General features: G+C 35.5%; 2 protein-coding genes and 2 long non-coding RNA genes across 4 annotated transcripts in view; 3 read left to right on the top strand and 1 right to left on the bottom strand.

Moving 5' to 3' along the window:
• LOC135073191 (beta-1,4-mannosyltransferase egh) overlaps positions 1–21,131 on the bottom strand; it is a 332,203-nt gene that overhangs the window by 115,753 nt on the left and 195,319 nt on the right. The gene's annotated exons all lie outside the window — the stretch shown is intronic.
• Positions 1–21,131, top strand: part of LOC135073187 (eye-specific diacylglycerol kinase) — a 247,717-nt gene that overhangs the window by 42,226 nt on the left and 184,360 nt on the right. The window lies entirely within an intron of this gene.
• LOC135073585 (uncharacterized) lies at positions 14,584–15,957 on the top strand. Its single transcript, XR_010257648.1, has 2 exons — positions 14,584–15,007; positions 15,589–15,957. It is a non-coding gene; the product is annotated as an uncharacterized LOC135073585 (long non-coding RNA).
• Positions 16,950–18,400, top strand: LOC135073584 (uncharacterized). The gene is made up of 2 exons (XR_010257647.1): positions 16,950–17,451; positions 18,033–18,400. It is a non-coding gene; the product is annotated as an uncharacterized LOC135073584 (long non-coding RNA).

Raw genomic sequence — 21,131 nt, 5'->3', positions numbered from 1 at the left:
ATAATAAAAATAATTTACCGTATTCGTCTGAATTAGAGGTAGGAGTAGAACTCGAACGTTAAACCGCAAACCCTCAGACAAAAAACACAACTAGCATAAGAAGACAACCCGGTATGGTTGCCCGCACCATGGTAGTATGTGTAATAATGGATAGAACTTACTGCATCTGTCTTCTTCTTCGTTTGGTTGAAGGCGATGAACTTGCGTTTTTTCTAATTGTCTGAATTAGAGGTAGGAGTAGAACTCAAACGTTAAACCGCAACCCCTCAGACAAAAAACACAACTGGCATAAGGAGACAACCCGGGATGGTTGCCCGCACTATGGTAGTATGTGTAATGATGATGTTCTTCTTCTTCTTCTTTTGGTTGAAGGCGATGAACTTGCGATTTTTCCAATTGTCTGAATTAGGGGTAGGAGTAGAACTCAAACGTTAAACCGCAAACCCTCAGACAAAAAACACAACTGGCATAAAGAGACAACCCGGGATGGTTGTTCGCATTATGGTAATGTGTAACGATGATCTTCTGTTGAACCGCTTGAACGACGTTCAGCACCCCATATCTTCTGCTCCAATTTATTTATTTTCTTCAGCAAATGTTCCTTATCCTCATTTGACGTTTTTCGTTCGGCATTTTGACGACACAAAAACACTATTTTTAACACTGGGTACGTATTTAAGTAGAAGAAGTGCGAACTGGCAGAGCACTGAATCGTGACTGACGACGGATACCAATGTCAAATAAGATGTAAAGTGAGATACCCACAAAAAAAAAAAAAAAAATAATATATATATATCCTCAACTAACAGTGCGTAAACTGGCATCACCGTACGTGATACTACATAGTTCTTATTTCTAATCTCGAGGACAAAGCACGAGCATAATTACCGACAGTCGCGGTAAAAGTGATAAATGAATCACATTTAACAGTGATTATTAAATAATTGAAGCTTAGTATAACTAACAAATTTCATAAAAAAGAACAACATCTTGTGTACGTGCTCGTGTACAGCCAAACTTTTGAACGTTTTGATATCATATATTAATATAATTTGGCATAATGAGTTTGGAGTGTTTCTTGCATAATATTACTTTTCCATGATGCCTATAACATAATGTTTTGATTTAAAGTAAAAAATAGGTTAAGGTGCGGCGGGGGTGGCCCTTGGGCCACCCCTAAGCCGCCTATTTAGTTTTATACACACATAAATGACCTCATATTAATCACATTTACCAAATCATGCGGTCATTATTCATAATAACCGGCGATTATTCATAATTTTCACATTTATCACTTTGACCGTAACATATACATGTAATTCGGATGACAATGCAATATTGTGATGACATGCAGTCGATCTGATAATATATAGAGCTGGAATGCCAGTGGCCCCATAGCAACTCCGGGATTAAACGATTCCATCGAGTTTAGGCTCGTTTGTTTTGTATTTATTTATTCATATAAATATAAGTAAGTAATATTATGTAAGTAAGCTACTTTAAAAATCACGAGTACCTACCTACTTCCATTCTCAAAGGCAAACAGGGTCTGATGATGGAGCTGGAATGTGGCCGTAGGAATAGGCTAGTTTCTTAAAAAAACACTTTTAGTCCATCAATTACACTATCAAAAAATATTGGACACGGGATATTTTTATTTGTCAACAAACAAGTAATTACGAAGTTATGATGCGATGAAATTCTCGTGACGTCACAAATCGCAACAATTTTAAGCACGCCTTAACGTCATGGGCCTCTTCTGAACTTTGGCGCGCTTTATCTCTTTAAATTTTCATAAGTTTAAAAAAGTGAAAAATACATTAAAAGTTTATTTTTGGTAAGTTGACCGACGGACTAATTCAAACTCTTGCTTTACCCAGGAAACATCCCTATTCTTCGAAATTATTACGAGCTACATAACGAAAAATCTTTGATACTACGCCGCAGCAAATTCCGCATCATAAATAAAAAAAAAATTAAAAGAAAAAACCTCTTTTTTTAAAACAAGTTTTTGTATGCTAATAATTTTAGTTTCATGACATGCTCCCAAAATTTATCATCTTATAAGAGGATTTCAGTTTTTATCGACGAAACTTTTTAATTATTATAGCCTATAGGTACGTTTCATGGTTAGGTAATTTAGGGAAGTTTATTTGCACTTAACATGAAAAATATGGTATCAGTGTACTGTGTACCTATGCACCTTCAGTGGCAACAACAAGGTCTATTGAACCTATAGTCTACTAAAGGCATGAAATAAATTAATTTTCACCAAAAATTAAAACCAACTCCAAAACGAATCACCAAAAGGTAGGCTGTCACCGACTCCGAAAATATCAATCATGATATACGGGCATTTGTAATCAGTATCCACATTTTTTAATAAGCTCTATAGAACAATTTATCAATACCACTTTATCTTATTTTTTTTAACTGTGGTATTTTCGCGAAGAAACATATTGAAAATCTAATTCTAAATGGCCCATTTGCGCCGAGCCTAAGTATGAAAAATATAAATTGTTTTCTTCACGTAAATCGATTAAGTTACTGATTCTGACTCGCTCCTAATTTGGATACTGATTGCAAAGGCCTAGTAAATAAATAACGGAATATTTTTTCAACTTTTACTTATCTAGTGCCGTTTTTTTTGGAATCGATTTTTTTACACTAATAGATTCTATTTAGGTAGATAATAGCGTCCGAGCATGCCATAATTCAATCGTATCGTCTGACTGAACGTGCTCTATGAACAACTCTGACATAAAAACAATTGTCAAACAAAGACTAGGTTGCACCATCTTATTTTAAATTTGACAAAAGTCAAAAATCTGTCAAACTCCATACAAAAAAACACCGGTTATCGCCAAAGCTACGGTCAAAGTTAGGTCACGTCAGGTGGTGCAACTCAGCCGAAGAAAAAATTCATTTTGATCGCTAATGTCAGTTTGCAGCGAGTGACACAACCAGGAAGGCCAGCGGCCGGTTCTATATTGGCTCACATAAAATTCTAAATCCTATTCTTTGTCTTACTACCGATTTGTGTTCATAATAATCTCTCTTCATAATTTTATTTTTCATACTTTTTTTATTCATACATTTTTATTACTACCATCGGAGCTCATAACAGTTAGTAATCATAATTTTTTTATCGATACTGTTACTACCAAGAACCATTTAAAATACATAATTTTTATTTTCAGATCTTTTTTCTTCATAACATTCATTGATCATATTGTTTTCATTAATAATGTTGTTACTAAGAACATACTTCAACTCATAATGTTGTTGTTCAGAATAATTTACTTTATAACAGACATACCTACTCGTATCTTTAAAAAAAAAAATATATAATCTAATAGAGTAGATAAGCATGCAGAGCATGCAGCATGAAAGCAAGCATGCAGCATGCATTGGTATCTCCTCGTCTCCGGCGCTGCGGGATGTGCAGCCCTTCCGCCCTTGCGTAACGAGGCTCAGGCACCCACGCTACAGCGGGCGAGGGCTGCCCTCCCTCCGCGCCTCCGGCTTTTAAATTACACTCTAGGGGTAGGGCAGACAAGACTACGTGGAGTCGGTTTTGCAGCGATTCGTTTCTGTCACGTTAGTTTTGTGGCACAAAATATTGCCTGTTTTGGACCATTTCAAATTAATTTAATGTTAAAATACGATTTAATACGAATATAGACATCATGATTTTCAATAATATGGATAAATACACTTATGAGTAATAAATTTATGAAAACAAATATTAGGATACATCACATTTATGAATATTATAGTTATTTATTCGAATGATTATGAGTTTCGATCATTAGTATAGAAAAATATATGAAAACAAATATTAGTAAAAACTAAGTGTATGATTAGTGATATTATGAATATCAATGATTATGTTTTTAAATATGTAGGTTTTAAATTTTTTATGAAGAATGATCATTATGGTATCAAATTGTATGAGAAATATTTTCGGACCTCCAATGATAGGAATTGAAAAGTTATGTAAGAAAATGCGCTACCCCAGCGGCCGACTGCCGCCCGCACCCCGCGAAGGCCCCCTCAACAGCAAAACGTTCGGAATTTATCAAAAGTAAAATTTATGAATGAAAGTAATGTTCGATTGAAAAACGCAACGTGTCATTTAAAGATTAAAGAATTCCTAATCTATTCGTGCAAAAATCTTTTAAATTAACATAGCCGTTTTGGAGGAGTAGGGAATTTAAGTAAAAAATCGATGTCCCGTATTTATTTTTTTAATCCAAAACAAAGAGACGTAGCGAAAATTCAAACGTCACAAATGTAGTCCTTGAACTGTTGTAGAACATATACCTATTTTTTTCAACTATTTCTGTCCAGCAGTAAAAGAAGCTGAAGTGGCAATGGGCAGGGCACATAGTACGCAGAAAGGTTCTGGAATGGAGGCCGCGTACCGGAAAACGCAGCGTGGGACGTCCACCTACAAGGTGGACCGACGACATCGTAAAGGTAGCAGGGAAGCGCTGGACGCAGACCGCTGCCAATCGATCAACATGGAAAGCATTGAGGGAGGCCTATGTTCAGCAGTGGACGTCCTATGGCTGAAATGATGAATGATGATGATGAGTAAAAGAGGAGTAGGCTTTACAAAATGCCCATTTGACGCGGATTGAGGACTCTAATCGCCTTAAGTCAGCTTTAATTTAAATTATTCACTTTTTCGCTTTGGTTTCAAACACTACAGCTTTATAGCACTTTTTGGGTCTACTTCTTTTGTTAACCTCTAACGAAATTCCGCTTTTTAGCTGTTTGATGTTTTGGTACTAGTTTCACTATAATTGGGGTATTTATAGATGCAGAAAGTTTGGGCATGAAAATGATTAGAAGCCTAGATCTCATTTCGCGTTTAAAATAGGCATACCTAACGTGAAACTGTCAAATATCTTTTATGTCTATTGTTTGATTTAACTCTAGTAAAACTAGTTATTGTTTTCAACTTCTGTTTAGTTAGCGGGTGCTGTATACTCTGCAAAGGTTATGATGTCAGGGACTTCTGATAACTACAGGCTTTTGTAGCTATTTCAGATTTAGTTATGCTTTGTGGTCTTCTGAAATGAAGCTGCTAATGTTTAGTCTAGTAAAGACAAATTTGAAATTAGAGCTGGTTTATCAGTAGGTATTAGATATTTTCAAGAGTTACAAAATCTTTCGTAAATATTTGGTATAATATTACTTACCAGAATTTGTGCTTTAAATGAAACTGTGTATAAGGTTTGTCATTTAAAAAAAATCTCTACTTGAGATTCTATAGTATAAATGGTAGTGATTGTATCATTGTAGTTAGTGACTATTCAGTGGTATAATATCCATATCTCTATATGAAAACTAGCAGTCTTACCTATTGTACGATGATGATTTGTATTACCAGTATTACCTACCTAGCGATGCCCTTCCAAGTGGCATTAAAATTTAAATATTTTCCAATAAGTTTATTAAAAGTATAGAATTAAGAGATTAAGAATAATACAAATAATTTAAATTGACCCTAATTAAGGCTAATTTAAATCCCAACAAATATTTTGCTTTATCAAAGGCGTTTACAGGTTGGGAAAACAGCTCTAAGTTTGTTTAGTACTTATCTATTATTATGGCACTCAACACAAGGTAAAGAAAATGGAGGCCCTTTATATAATGTGATGATCCCTTAATTTGATTTAGTTCAGAAAATTAGATAAGAATCCAAAGGGCCTTCTGTTGGAAGCTCGTGCCTGCCGACTATTCCCACTAAAATGGAGATGCGAAACTTTCCCTTTTCCCACTTCCTTTTATAGAGTTAATTACTATACTCTGAAGATAATTCAGGTTCAGGCGTTTGGTAGATCAAACACAAGCTGGATGTTATTGTTGCTAGTATTTATTCTGTGATGTTACGCAGAATAGTGGTACCAAACGTTCAAAGGGTCGGAGCAAGTAATTAATATCATTCAGTGATTTACCCATTGCGGAGTCATTGGCTGGAATCCTATTTGATAGCCTCATTGTTGTTGCCGCATAGTTTAATGCCACAGTTAACCCATTATTAGACCCGGTTAATGCGAGCATAGCCTGGTAGCATAGCAGTTATTGCATCGGAATTGCGAGTTTTATTTTTAATTACAGGAGAGTTATTCCCATCTGTTCGTCGTGTTTACGTTTACGCCTACTACTGTTCACAGAAGATGTGTATCTGTGAATAGATACATATCCCTAGACACGACCCATGTTCGGTTTAGCGCCTGCCACTTAACCTACCGCCTTCCTACCGACCGCACCTATGTTTTGGTTCCTTTTCTACAATAAATGTTTTACTAGATACTTTCTTTGTATATGTATATAATATAGGCAGGTCAAAGCGAAATGAAAAGAAAGGTTATATTACAGGTACTTATGTAAAATAATAGGTCAATTATTTCTTGGAAACAATAGGAAAAATAGTAAGTCACCTTTGAGATGAAACATCTATTCATTCCATTATTATTTAAATGAATTCAAAATATTCATTGAATTGAATACTCTTTGACTTCTTTTAGATTTTATGATTAAATTACGAGCCTTTTAAATTTTTTTTTTATATTGTTTACTAATTTTGATGAATTTTTAAACAAAGCAACCTTTTGTAGAAAAAATAATCATGAAGAAGGTGAAATCATGAAAAAATGGGATGCGTGATTAAATTCTTGCTTTAGTAAAATTCGAATTCAAAACAAACGCTCCTTTTGAAGTAAAGTAACCTTGTTGCTTCTACACGAGTTTTGTTTTTTTTTTATCTATAACGAGGAAATTCTTGGCCTGTATCTCACCTGATGGTAAGTGACGATCAGGCCGAAGGTGGAAGCGAGCTTCACCCGGAATCCTCAACCACGGAGGAACTGGCTATCTACCTCTATCTGCCGGAACACAACAATGCTGTTAACATTGTTGTTATGGCGACAGATTTAGGTAAGGTGGTGGTAGCTAGCCAGGCGGACTTATAACAAGCCTTATCTTCAACCAAACCGAACAGAAAAATCTGCCTCCACTGGGAATCGAACCCGGGACCTCTACGTCTGAAGCAGGTGGTCCTTCCACTAGACCACAGAGGCAGTTTTTGTTTAGATTTCTTATGTCATAATATTGATAATAATATTATGTTCTATAGCTTGATAGCTAAACTCTATGGCATCGTATGTAGCTCCAATATGTCCTATTTTGCAACAATACATAATAATATACAATAACAGTACCTACTTACATACGTATGAAACATGTGTTGGTATCCACCACCTGCGACCTGAATGCTTGGGGCTCACCACAATGCTGGGTGGCGTTTCCACAGAAATTCACTGAAACATGCCTTAGTAATAGCAACTTTATGTGGTCAATAGAAATTATTGCCTGCTTTCAAAGTTTCATACAAGTGGGTCACGTATGTGGCACAGAATTACCTAATCAAATGCTTTTTATATTGAAATTAATTAATCTTTACAGGCAGTGGTTAGAGTTTCAAGTAGGTAGGTAGTTTCACTTTTGACGAAACTTTCTAAAGCTCAAACGTACGATATTAAATTCGTTAAAGTATAAAATTTATGCTCAATTATTAACGACTCCATATTAATGTTACAAATATAAAGTAAGTACCACTCACTAATTCACATATTGTCAAAAGCAAAATAAACAATAAGTAAGCATATGTATTCAGAAGGTAATGATCGTTTATGTTAGGTATCTCAACGTTATGATAACATGTTATGATATGTAATTCGTAAATGTTTGTAGTAATAGGTACACGCGTGATGAATGTACGTACATATAGCAACGTAAATAGAAACGAGATATGTTTACGCCGAGCCCAGATGAAATTATTTCAAAATTCTAACTCCCGTCGGCCGCCCTCGGCACGTTGTTTACCGCACTGCCTCTGTTTAATTAGTAACCTGTAAATAAATTATACCATAACTTAGTTAATACTGGTACGAGCCTTTACCAACATAGTTTTACGACCGATCAGTCAGGCCTATGGGATATGTATCAAATATTTGGTATTTTAGAGGGTTTCCTGTTGATCATCTAAACGTCAAATAAGTATCTATTTGTGACACAGTCCGAGACATATCGTTGAATAATAGGTACCTACTTATTTGATCTTCTGCTACCGATATTGCATCACTGAACCCCGTTGAATTGTTTTGAACGCTTGGTTGATTTCTGATTTATTGACCCTTGACTTTCAGATGACAGAATACTACAGATACCGGTTTCTTTTATTGGCATATCATCAATCTCCTTTCGACAAGCTTTGTCAAACTGTCTCAACGACGGGTTATTTCTTTTATTGAGTTTTTTGGGATCGTCGCACAAATATACAAGGGAAAACAATAAAATAACTACATCCACAGTTCACTTCATATTTATTGTCTGTGTGTGACAGCGATTTTCAGTTAGAAATATTTAAATTCGATTGAATTTGTACATAAAGATTGCAACAAAGAGTTTGAAGAGGATTTCGTCGCTCCCGGCAGTGAATGGCGCGCGCTTTGCCTCTTGTCTCGAGCATTCCCGCATTGTGTCGTGTTTGCACTCGTTGTCCAAATCGTCAAGCAACGTGTTTATCTTACGGCACTTTCGCTAACGCTTCCCGAAAGTCGATACAGTGGAGTATTGCGCTGACGTCAATGTTGCTTTATGATTCAATCTGACGCTAACTGAGCTCTCGCCCAGCTGAGTGCAGCCCGTTCTATAAATACGTTAACAATTTTGCTTATGGTTTACAAGGCGCCACTGACGGTGATTGTAGCTGTAGAAAAAAACGTGAAGCCGATAAAACGCCGTTTCCCAAATAGCTACATACCGATCAAGTCTGTAGAGTTTGAAGTTGCTTGCTTCTTCAAGTATCTTAATAGGATACTATCTGAAGGAATGGCGCTGAAGTGGCAAAATGTTATTTATTGTGAAAGCTGGGCGCTGATGTGACAGATTATTATTTATTGTAGAAAAGAAAGTTGTAATAGAATCGTGAGATATTTTTGATGTTATTTTCGTAAATGCATTAAGAGTTTAAGTGTAAAGTCCCTTCACCTAGGATTTGTCTTTTCATTAAATCATCATTTCAAATGTCTTTGCCGAAATGTTTAGACGTTGTAAATAACTTATATACTTACTTCTTACATTTCATTTAAGCACAATATGAACCTAATATCAAAAAGCTCATGTGTCTTTTCGTATAAAAACTCTGGAATACATTACGCGTACCTATGGGATGTAAATTTTGTAATATTAATGGGAAAACGATGGAAATTTTGAGTGTGTTAGATATGAGTTTAATATTTGAGGACCCTCTGTTTAATCGATGAGGCAGATCGGCTGGTACCCGTGTACACATCGTTAATATTGCACACGCGCCACTTCCACGAATGACGAAACATTATGGCATGGACGTGATTTTTAACCGATAAAAGGGTTCAGTCACGTTAAAACTAAGGGCCTTACCACGGGAATCCAGTTTTGAAGGATTCAGTAATTATTCAGGATTCCGCAAAAGTGGACTGTCGTATGAATACACCTACCTACTTATACTACTAAACGTGATCCCGCGAATAACTGTCTCCTTGGGAACAGGCCCTAAGGGGTTGAGTCGCGTAAAAACTAACAGCCTTTATATTTATTAAACACGGAGATGCAAATGCGACCTTCCCAGAGTCGCCTTTTAAGGATTACTTTCTTTGTGGCTCAAGGATCATACAGAGCGGCACGTGTTTGGTATAATGTTGGTATTGTTATATATACATATGTAGCCACTTCTGCGAGCAACAATACGTTCGTTCTGTTTACTCGCTCTTGTGTAGGGCTGTTTAAATTTAGGCACAATTGATTTTACTGGAATACCGCGGCTTGGATAGAAATAGAATCGGAACGGGGAAGATTGAGAGAGAGATTGCATTTTCATCAACCGGTATTGAAAAATTTGACCTACAATAATACCACGTCATATTCTCGTAACAAAATAAAGTATTACATACGGTTCCTCTTTCTGAACCGGAAAACAATAATCTAAATAAGTGACATTAAAATAATAGTGTAGTGTTCACTTACCTACCCACGTTAACTTATTTAAAAATGTTTTAGTAATATAATGTGTTTCTTAAATTGGCTTATGTTCAAGTTGTATCTTCCTGCACATTTATGTACAATTTAATGCTGTTGAAACATTGTTAAACAAATAAAATAAAATAAAAACAAAATAGTGAATAATAAAATCGACCAAACATATTTTTAATACTTACGAGTAATTAAGTAGATTTATTTGCAACGAATCGAATGAACCTATGATTCTGTATTTAACAATTTAGAGGTAATATCTATTCTGAAATACCTACCTGCAAGCTATTATTGAATATCCGCGACAAAAATAACTTAATAGGAATATTCTGCTGTATTACCACAATGGATATTACCGATAGCAATTAGCAAATATGTAGCAGGAAAATCGTAACAGCAAAGATACGTTAATTCCCATTTGCCCGTATTTACGGTAATGCAGCTAGCATTGTAGCCGGCGCACGCTGTTAGCAAGTTACGTACTTCGTGCCAAATTGCACCGGCATGGCAACGCTGTGACTTGCAACTGCCTTTAAAATATGAGCGAACTGCTCCAGCAGTCTGCTCTTTATGATCCATAAACAGAATGTGTCTTGGGTTTTCCTAATCATACTTCATCATCTAAAATATATAACTCAAAGGTGACTGACTGACATAGTTATCTATCAACGCACAGCCCAAACCACTGGACGGATCGGGCCAAAATTTGGCATGCAGGTAGATGTTATGATGTAGGTATCGCAGTAAGATAGATCCCATCAAAAACAATACTTGTCAAAAAAACCAAGTCTCGCAACTCAGTTGTTCTACGGTAAAAAGTTGTGAGATCCATGTAATACCAAGTCCAGGCCAGGAAATCTTTAACGTTTTACATAAATATATTGACTTGGCCATCGCATGAAAACACGAGTAAATTAAATTATTTAGTGCGATGGCCAAGTCAATATATTTATGTAAAACGTTAAAGATTTCCTGGCCTGGACTTGGTATTACATGGATCTCACAACTTTTTACCGTAGAACAACTGAGTTGCGAGACTTGGTTTTTTTGACAAGTATTGTTTTTGATGGGATCTCATTTCTTTTTGTATTTTGTAGACAGCAGTTATGTATCTAGAAAACTGGACCGAAATTGAAAAATTTTACTCGACTTGGCGGTTGCACTACCGTGCCCCCAAATCTCATTTCTTTTTGTATTTTGTAGACAGCAGTTATGTATCTAGAAAACTGGACCGAAATTGAAAAATTTTACTCGACTTGGCGGTTGCACTACCGTGCCCCCAAATATTTTAGTTTTTCCTTGATTCATACACCAAACACTACTTATATTCCAAATTTGAAGCTTCTAGGTCTGCTAGAAGTGCCTTAGAATTTTGATGATCGGTGAGTCAGTGAGTCAGTGAGTCAGTGAGTCAGTGAGTGACAAAATTAAGTAACTTTGACCCGTTATAATTCTTAAACTACTGGTTCAAATTGAATGAAATTTTAAATATACCGTGTCTTTACAATGCCTGCATAGCTAATGAAAATTCAGCCTTCTAGTTTTATCCACAACGAAGTTACAGGCGGTCGAAAATGGCCTGAATTGCTTCGAGAAAAGGATGGTACGGCCGTGCCGCTTTTTTGCTCGACTTGGTGGGGGCACTGCCGTGCCCCCAGACATAGCTGGGCACCGTTAATCAAATAGTTAACTTCGTTAATCGTTAAACCGTTAATAAAAAAATTAACTTCGTTAAACGTTAAAACGTTACATTTCGCAAGATTTAACGCAAGTTAACGTTAATCGTTAATCCGTTAACACATGATAATAAAACGAAAAAAATAATTGTATGCAAGGTTCAAATAATTTCGAAAGCTTATATCGCGCCTGGAGTTTTTTCCTCTTTTATGTTTGCGCTACAAGCTTTCGAAATTATTTGAACCTTGCATAAGTACAATTATTTTTTTCGTTTTAGTACCTGCATTTCAGAATAAAAGCTTGTTTTTAAAAAAGTTTTTTAATTATTATAATTTTATTAAATTTTACACTTTTTAGTAGTATCTCAATCTAAGAGCCTTGGTTCAATTACAATACAATTTAGCACCAAAGTGCTCGAAAAGACAAATCCAGCAAACCCAAACTCGATAAGTTTGCACCGTTTCGTTTAGGAATCCCTATGGCCACCTCCTGACTTCATCATCAGGACCCTGGACATCATCTAGTACTAAAGTGCTCGAAAAGACAAATCCAACGAACCCGAATTCGATGCGATGCCGCCGTTTCATTTATGAGTTCCTATGGCCACCTCATGACTCCATCATCAGACCAGCTCAATGGTACCATAACATTGCATTGTCATCGTACTTATATAAGTCAGTTCAATTGGTTGAGGAAAACTGGTCTTACATTCAGTTGCAAGAGTATATAACCATAACAAGTGTCGTTAGTGATTTGGTTACAAAAACTGTTCTGGAAGTTCTGGAAGCCCGAACGTACTTGTCAGAACGCGGTTTTCTAGCGTTTTTCATCGTGTCTGCTGTATCTTTTTGGTAAATAGTAGGTACTGGATTAACGATTAACGGACTTAGGATAATTTAACGGAAGTTAACGAGTCCGTTAACATTTTTTAAAGTTAACTTAAAAGTTAATCCGTTAACAGAAATGTTAACTTCGTTAATTAACGATTAACGGATTAACGAGTTAATGCCCAGCTATGCCCCCAGATATAGCCGTAATATAGTTATATCCCTAGGGATATAATTATATACCGTAACATAGTTATAGGAAAGCGATTCATTACTATCTCACTAGGAATATAGTTATAAAACGGCCCAAGTTTAGTGATATAGTTATATTACTAGATTAAGTTCAGTGTTATAAAAATATTACTTGATTAAGCTTAGTGAAATAGAAATCTACCATATACAGTGTGTTTGGGATAGGGTTAGCGATAATGTAAGGCGATATTGTGATGTCAATTTTATCGACAAAAATGCCCCCATTTTTTTTTTAAGTTTTATGGTTATTATTTCTCATTTTTAGGGTTCCGTAGTCCTGGCAAGAAACTCTAAAAATTCTAAATTGTTTTTAGGTTAGCTCCCCTACATGTAAAGTGGGGATGAATTTTTTTTTCATCTTCTATCCCATCGTGTGGATCGTTGGATAGTTATTTTAAAATGGCTTAGGGGTTTCTAAGACCATATTTCGATTTAGGGATCCGTTTGCAAAATGATAAAGTTAAACTTTGTTCCAATTTTTGTTCGAGTAGGGTCCCTAAAAACTAAAGTCCCCCCCCCCCCCCTCTAAAAACTAAACTGTGGGCTTGAAAAATCTGAAAAAAAATATGATTATAGGTAGTGCTTTTTATGAACTTTCAAGGAAAACTATAGCGGTAAGATAAATCAGTTAGTTTAAGAGTTGTTTTACTCATGTATTGTAAAATTTCATACTTAATAAAAATTTCCTTAGAAGCAAATATTAAAAGTGACTTTAGATGAAGTAATTTCTTGCTTCTGAAGTATATTGTGGTAACGAAGGACAACTACGGAACCCTACACTGCGCGTGGCACAACACGCACTTGGCCGGTTTTGTATTTTCATTTAATGACACATATTATTGGCTTTCAAATGATGTTTTTTGTTTATCTGTAAGACGTAAATAAATAACATTTTTGTGTAGTCACATAAAAAATAAATTTAAAAAATTAAGCCCCCCTATTCCAGGAGGAGAGAGGTAGGCCTACATATGGGGGCATTTTTGTCGATAAAACTTACATAATAACATCGCCTTAAATTATCGCTAGTCCTATCCCAAACACACTGTACAATTAAATAAAACAATATTAAATTGGTTTTATTTTTATTAAAAAATCAAATTTATGTATCCTGCAGTTAGTTACAATACTTTGTGACATTAACACGTATTAAAATAATTTCAATTATAATTAAAATGATCATATTTTTTGGAATTTAAACATTAACAATACTTTAAACTAATCAAACATTAAAAATCTTTTAAAGCTAATCAACAGTTTTGAGATATCTTGATTAATAGTATAAGTTATATCAAATATCTTGATTTCTTTAAAAGTATTTTTTAATTTTTGTTCAGACAAGAAGAGGAATCATGACATCTAGAATTACATAGCAGTGAATGCTTCTTACAGGCTCATCTTTTGGTAGAACACCATATATTCGATTTTTTACAGGCCACCAAAACACGTAAATTTTTATCATATTTCTCTCAGTGACAAGTTTTCATTTGGTATAGGTGCCGCACACTCCGAAAGCTATTTCACTAAACTTAATCTAGTAATATAGGTAACTATATCACTAAACTTGGACCGTTATAACTATATTCCTAGTGAGATAGTAATGAATCGCTTTCCTATAACTATGTTACGGTATATAATTATATCCCTAGGGATATAACTATATTACGGCTTTATCTATCTTACTGCGACATAGGCATCCGCTAAGAAAGGATTTTACAAAACTCCACCCCTAAGTGGTGTAACGGTTAGCGTTACCGCTGACCGTTATCTTAGATCTAAATTCTACTTTAATTACTATTATCTACCTAAATAAATATACTTAAATAATAAAATATCTAAATCTACGTAAACTACCTAACTAAATAACTTAATTAAATAATTCATATAGTTCTACACTAATCAAATAAATAAAATAATAAATCTACAAGCAAACCCGCGCGAAACAAGTCGTTCGAGATTTCTTTTGTTCTCTGTCGAGCGGGCGGACTGTTTTTTATGTATGCGCAAGCGACGCGCCTACGGCCGCGATGCTCCCGCCGCGTCTCCTAGTCCGAGCCAGAGCGTTAGCGAGCACGGACGTATCGCTGTCCGTCACCGCCGGACCCGCGATGTACGTAACTTTATAAAAACTAAATATGTAATCGCGTATTGGTGAACCCCGCTACCGGGTGAGTGTTGCAAAAGTATTTTTAATGCCTAGATTTTATACTTGTCCTAAATGTAAGTGCCTAGCCGCCATTTTGTTCTCGAAATGTGCTATCCATGTGCTCGGTGTCATTTCATACAAATTTCCTATTTCTATAACTTCTTAATATTATTATTTTACAACTTACTACATAATTAAATAAATAAACTAAATATTTTATGAAATGACATCGACACGTCATGACCTTTAAATGACCTTGGTCGTACTGTAACGACACTCATTCCAAATTCTATTTAATTTGATAAATTTAAATTGTTTCATCGCATCGTACTTGTTCTAATTATTCTAAATTATTGCCTACCTATATTGTTCTATAAATTAATTGTCTACATAGATGATATGCTAAATTATTGTCTACCTACATAATTTAGTATTTTGCCTACTTCACTGCAATCACTTTCACTACTGTAATTCTGTTTGACTGCCACATCATTACATCACCATTTATTACCAAAATCATTCCATCTGCTTCGCTAGTATTTTGATGTCGCAGTCAAACGGACAAAAGCTAGCAACTGCTTTAGTGTCCGCTTTGATTTGCAGGGTTCACGTTCATCTTCACGTTCATCTTCACCTTTCTCCTCACTACAAATGGCCATCTCACCACTACCGAAACCACCACCTGGCTCCTCAACCCGGCAGGGCTGCCTGTCGTGTCGGACGGCCCGTACGCACACTCTAAGTGGCCCTACACCACAGTGCGTACGGTCCCTAACCGTCTGGCGCATCGACGACCCTGCGGGCTCACCACCAGCGAGGAGCCAAGCCACATCACCATCAATGCTAGCGAGGACAGTGGTTTGAATATACTACCACCGGTGACGAATCTCGTGCGATACGATAGTTTGCTCGTAACCCACACCCTTAAGGTCTCTTTCTCTTAAATTGAAATAAAAGACTTGTTAACTTAAATCTATCTTTTATTTATCTAACTTCTAATCTAAATTCTATTATGTCACTTGGCCTAAAGCTACTAACCGTGACATTGGCGCCCATACCGGTCTATTCTATCGCACTTGAGACGTTACCAGTGAGTTTTACTTGTAATAAATGGTTATTTTTGGTGTTGGCATTCAAATAACTTAGTTATAAGATTGTAACTAATATTGTAATCTCTGTGTGGTAGTACTAAACTTGTAAATTTTTGTGGAGAATAGCTACACTATTCTACCTACTATAATTTTCTAAAATATAAAATGTATCTACCTACATTTTAAAATATTAACTAAATTCTACCTATCTTTGGTAATATAATTTAACTTTTACTACTACCTACCACACATAGATTTTGCTATTGTTAAACTAAATTGTAATGCTTACTGTCTTATTGTGTAAATTGCAACACACACCCGCGCGCCTACCTAGTATTTTTTTATATATTACGTACTCGGTAATTCTAATCTAAAAAATATAAATTTAGCTTGTAACTGAAAACGTTACTTCTAATTAAACTATTAAATAAAATGATAAATTGTAAATACTATTAAAAATAAACAATTTATTAGACCTACTCGTATCTTACCTACTGATATCTCTTAAACGTATAATTGAAAATGTACCTTAATTATAAAGTCTAAAACTATTTTTAACTGTCTTGTCTGACGCACCATCTAAAATGGATTGCAAGGTACACTCTACTAAGTACCTCTTTGCATTGCTTAGGACTTAAGATAGGAAGTTGTTGGGTGCAGCAGTTGCTAAACAACTGCGCATACTTGTAATTAGCTGTAGTCTACCCTACAGATAATATTCCGACCTCTTCATTAAATAATGGTTATCTTATGACTTTCTCTAAATCTTAACTTAATAAATCTTGTGAGTATTATGAGATCTACTAAAAATCATATACTCTATACGTCAGGTTGCAAGTAAACAGACCTAAAATGTTTATTCTGTTAGTCAGACTCAAGATTAGCTAGTACAGTTGAGATAGCGGATTTTCCTTAGGTAAAATCCTACCGTAAAAAGGGGGATATGTAACGGTTAGCGTTACCGCTGACCGTTATCTTAGATCTAAATTCTACTTTAATTACTATTATCTACCTAAATAAATATACTTAAATAATAAAATATCTAAATCTACGTAAACTACCTAACTAAATAACTTAATTAAATAATTCATATAGTTCTACACTAATCAAATAAATAAAATAATAAATCTACAAGCAAACCCGCGCGAAACAAGTCGTTCGAGATTTCTTTTGTTCTCTGTCGAGCGGGCGGACTGTTTTTTATGTATGCGCAAGCGACGCGCCTACGGCCGCGATGCTCCCGCCGCGTCTCCTAGTCCGAGCCAGAGCGTTAGCGAGCACGGACGTATCGCTGTCCGTCACCGCCGGACCCGCGATGTACGTAACTTTATAAAAACTAAATATGTAATCGCGTATTGGTGAACCCCGCTACCGGGTGAGTGTTGCAAAAGTATTTTTAATGCCTAGATTTTATACTTGTCCTAAATGTAAGTGCCTAGCCGCCATTTTGTTCTCGAAATGTGCTATCCATGTGCTCGGTGTCATTTCATACAAATTTCCTATTTCTATAACTTCTTAATATTATTATTTTACAACTTACTACATAATTAAATAAATAAACTAAATATTTTATGAAATGACATCGACACGTCATGACCTTTAAATGACCTTGGTCGTACTGTAACGACACTCATTCCAAATTCTATTTAATTTGATAAATTTAAATTGTTTCATCGCATCGTACTTGTTCTAATTATTCTAAATTATTGCCTACCTATATTGTTCTATAAATTAATTGTCTACATAGATGATATGCTAAATTATTGTCTACCTACATAATTTAGTATTTTGCCTACTTCACTGCAATCACTTTCACTACTGTAATTCTGTTTGACTGCCACATCATTACATCACCATTTATTACCAAAATCATTCCATCTGCTTCGCTAGTATTTTGATGTCGCAGTCAAACGGACAAAAGCTAGCAACTGCTTTAGTGTCCGCTTTGATTTGCAGGGTTCACGTTCATCTTCACGTTCATCTTCACCTTTCTCCTCACTACAAATGGCCATCTCACCACTACCGAAACCACCACCTGGCTCCTCAACCCGGCAGGGCTGCCTGTCGTGTCGGACGGCCCGTACGCACACTCTAAGTGGCCCTACACCACAGTGCGTACGGTCCCTAACCGTCTGGCGCATCGACGACCCTGCGGGCTCACCACCAGCGAGGAGCCAAGCCACATCACCATCAATGCTAGCGAGGACAGTGGTTTGAATATACTACCACCGGTGACGAATCTCGTGCGATACGATAGTTTGCTCGTAACCCACACCCTTAAGGTCTCTTACTCTTAATTGCAATAAATGACTTGTTAACCTAAACTATCTTTTATTTAACTAATTAACTCTAAATTCTAATCATGTCATCTGGCTCTAAAGCTCTAACCGTGACAGTGGGTAAAACGGGATCCACGCGTACGAAGTCGCGGGCAGCCGCTAGTCCATACATAATGTTTGGTATAGGATCTAAGTATCTAGCATCTTGCTACAGGATCTAGGTATCTAGTTTCTTGCTTGGATGAAGATATCTAGCGTCTGTCTAACATTAACGTGATGATGACTACTTGAGAATAGTATCGAATCGAACTGCCTATTCGAGAATAGAGGAACACCAGTTCGATCGTCGTCAACCGCTGGACCATTTTGTGGTGAACCCTCTCCTACCACAAGCATAATATATTCACCTGAATTGGTTTATGGGAAACATTCCTATCTGTTTTAAAAAAAGTACTTGTCGCAGAGGAAGCTACTAGCACTAACAGTAAACAACACTTTAATATTTATTCGTAACTAGCGGCCGCCCGCGACTTCGTACGCGTGGATCCCGTTACCCCCTTCATCATCTATCTTACGCGGTTTAGATTTTTTCATACAAATGTTTTTTCCCGCTAACTTTCGTTCCCGTGGGAATTTTGCAATATCTTATTGTAACTAAGCTTTTAGTTTACTAAGATACCTGCATGCCAAATTTCAAGCGTCTAAATTAAGCGGTTTAGATTTTTCATACAAAAGGATTTTCCCGCTAATTACCTACCGTTCCCGTGGGAATTTTGCAATATCCTGTTGTAACTAAGCTTTAAATTTACTAAGATACCTGCATGCCAAATTTCAAGCGTCTAACTTAAGCGGTTTAGATTTTTCATACAAAAGGATTTTCCCGCTAATTCCCGTTCTTGTGAGAATTCCTAAGTACACTATAACCTGCCCAGGAGTACGAAGAATAATTGTACCAAGTTTCGTTAAAATCCGTCAAGTAGTTTTTGTTTCTATAAGGAACATACAGACGGACAGACAGACAGACAGACAAAAATTTTACTGATTGCATTTTTGGCATCAGTATCAATCACTTATCACCCCCTGATAGTTGTTTTGAAAATATATTTCATGTACAGAATTGACATCTCTACAGATTTATTATAAGTATAGATAGATAGATAAATACAATCTGTGATAGGTACGAGTAGGTACGTATCAAATAAACGAAGCAGTAATCAGTATTTTAATAAAATAACGGTCTTTTCTATAAAATATTCTTGTAATTGAAAGGATGGAGAATAGCTGATTATTCACGAGATATTATGTTAACTAGTTAGTTCACTATATTTCGCATGTACGAGTAATTCAGAGGCCCGTAAAATATTCAAACGCTTGTCCGCTTCGTTTAATTTCCTGAACATTACGGCTCATAAGATATTAAAAGCTTCAGGAACACCTTTGTTATAATATAGAAACTATCCTTAAAATAACATACGAGGAGAACTTTATGATGATCCGAGTATACCCGGAGTAGGTACTCTTCAAATATAAAATGACTCTTATTTTTTTCATCTTTTGTAGGAATTAATATTTGAAGAAAAACGCAATTGTTTCAAACTGTAGCCGTACTCGAATTCCATGTAGCGTTTGAGAATTCAAACGACAACGTTTGCATCTGTTAAAAAGTTAGTGCGTACTTACTATAAATCAGTTTTGAGACAATCGAATTCTCCAATCGTTAAATGGCCTTTGGCTAATAAAATTCTGATGATCATATTCCTCTCTATGAGCACTCTACCGTGAGTATGGCAGCCGATTAAATTAAACCGTATTCTAAGATGTTTTTATAGTATAGATACGTTATACCCGCTCAAGAATGGCTATGCAAAAGTAAGCCAATTGTATTACATGGAATATAGATATGACTCAGAACAATAAGTACAGTAAAGATTTGAATAGTTTGCTAAGTAATTATAATATAAAAAATCATATAAATATCCCAACACGTAAGAATGCATGCTTAGACCTAATAACAAGCAACATAAATCAACAAGTTGAACCGAAATTGCATTATCTTTGTTTGTCTGATCATGAGACAGGTCAAAGCATTACTTTTGAGCTGGACTTGAATACAAATTATCAGAAAAAAATCAACTCATGGATTGAATATAGGCGTGACATGTGTGAAGAAAACGTAAAAAAAATCATAAATTGTATTTAGCATTATCGTTCCTTGAAGTACTTCAAGAAAACGATACTGATAAAGCATTTAAATATTTTCATGACCTAATTAGTTTATTTTTTAACTTGTGTTTCCCAACCATAAAAGTAAAAATAGTCAACAAACCTATGAAAAATAATTGGCTAACAAGAGGTATTAAACGATGCTGTATTTACAAAAGACAGCTTTATCTTAAATATCGGCTTTCTTCTTCCAACAAAATTAGAAAAAGAAAATATTACCAGCGCTACACAAAAGTATTAAAGCAATGTATACTCCAAGCACAAAAAAACACAAATACACGTTACATCAAAAACTCAAAGAATGTTTGCAAAACTACATGGGATATTTTAAAAAAATACACGCAAAATATAGACTCAAAAAAAGACATTAAAAAAATAAAAATTGGAAATAATAACTATATTGACAATCCTAATGAAATATGTGACGAATTCAATAAGTATTTTATAGACATGACAAATAAAAGCATACCAAAAACTGACAAAGAAATAAATTCCGGACATTCAGCCCATAATATATCATTCCATCATAACAGTATTTATTTGACACCTATTA

This window comes from Ostrinia nubilalis, chromosome 7, assembly GCF_963855985.1.
Source record: "Ostrinia nubilalis chromosome 7, ilOstNubi1.1, whole genome shotgun sequence".
NCBI lineage: Eukaryota > Metazoa > Arthropoda > Insecta > Lepidoptera > Crambidae > Ostrinia > Ostrinia nubilalis.
The sequence above is the reverse complement of the archived record's forward strand: the minus strand, read 5'-3'. Positions and strand labels throughout refer to the sequence as shown.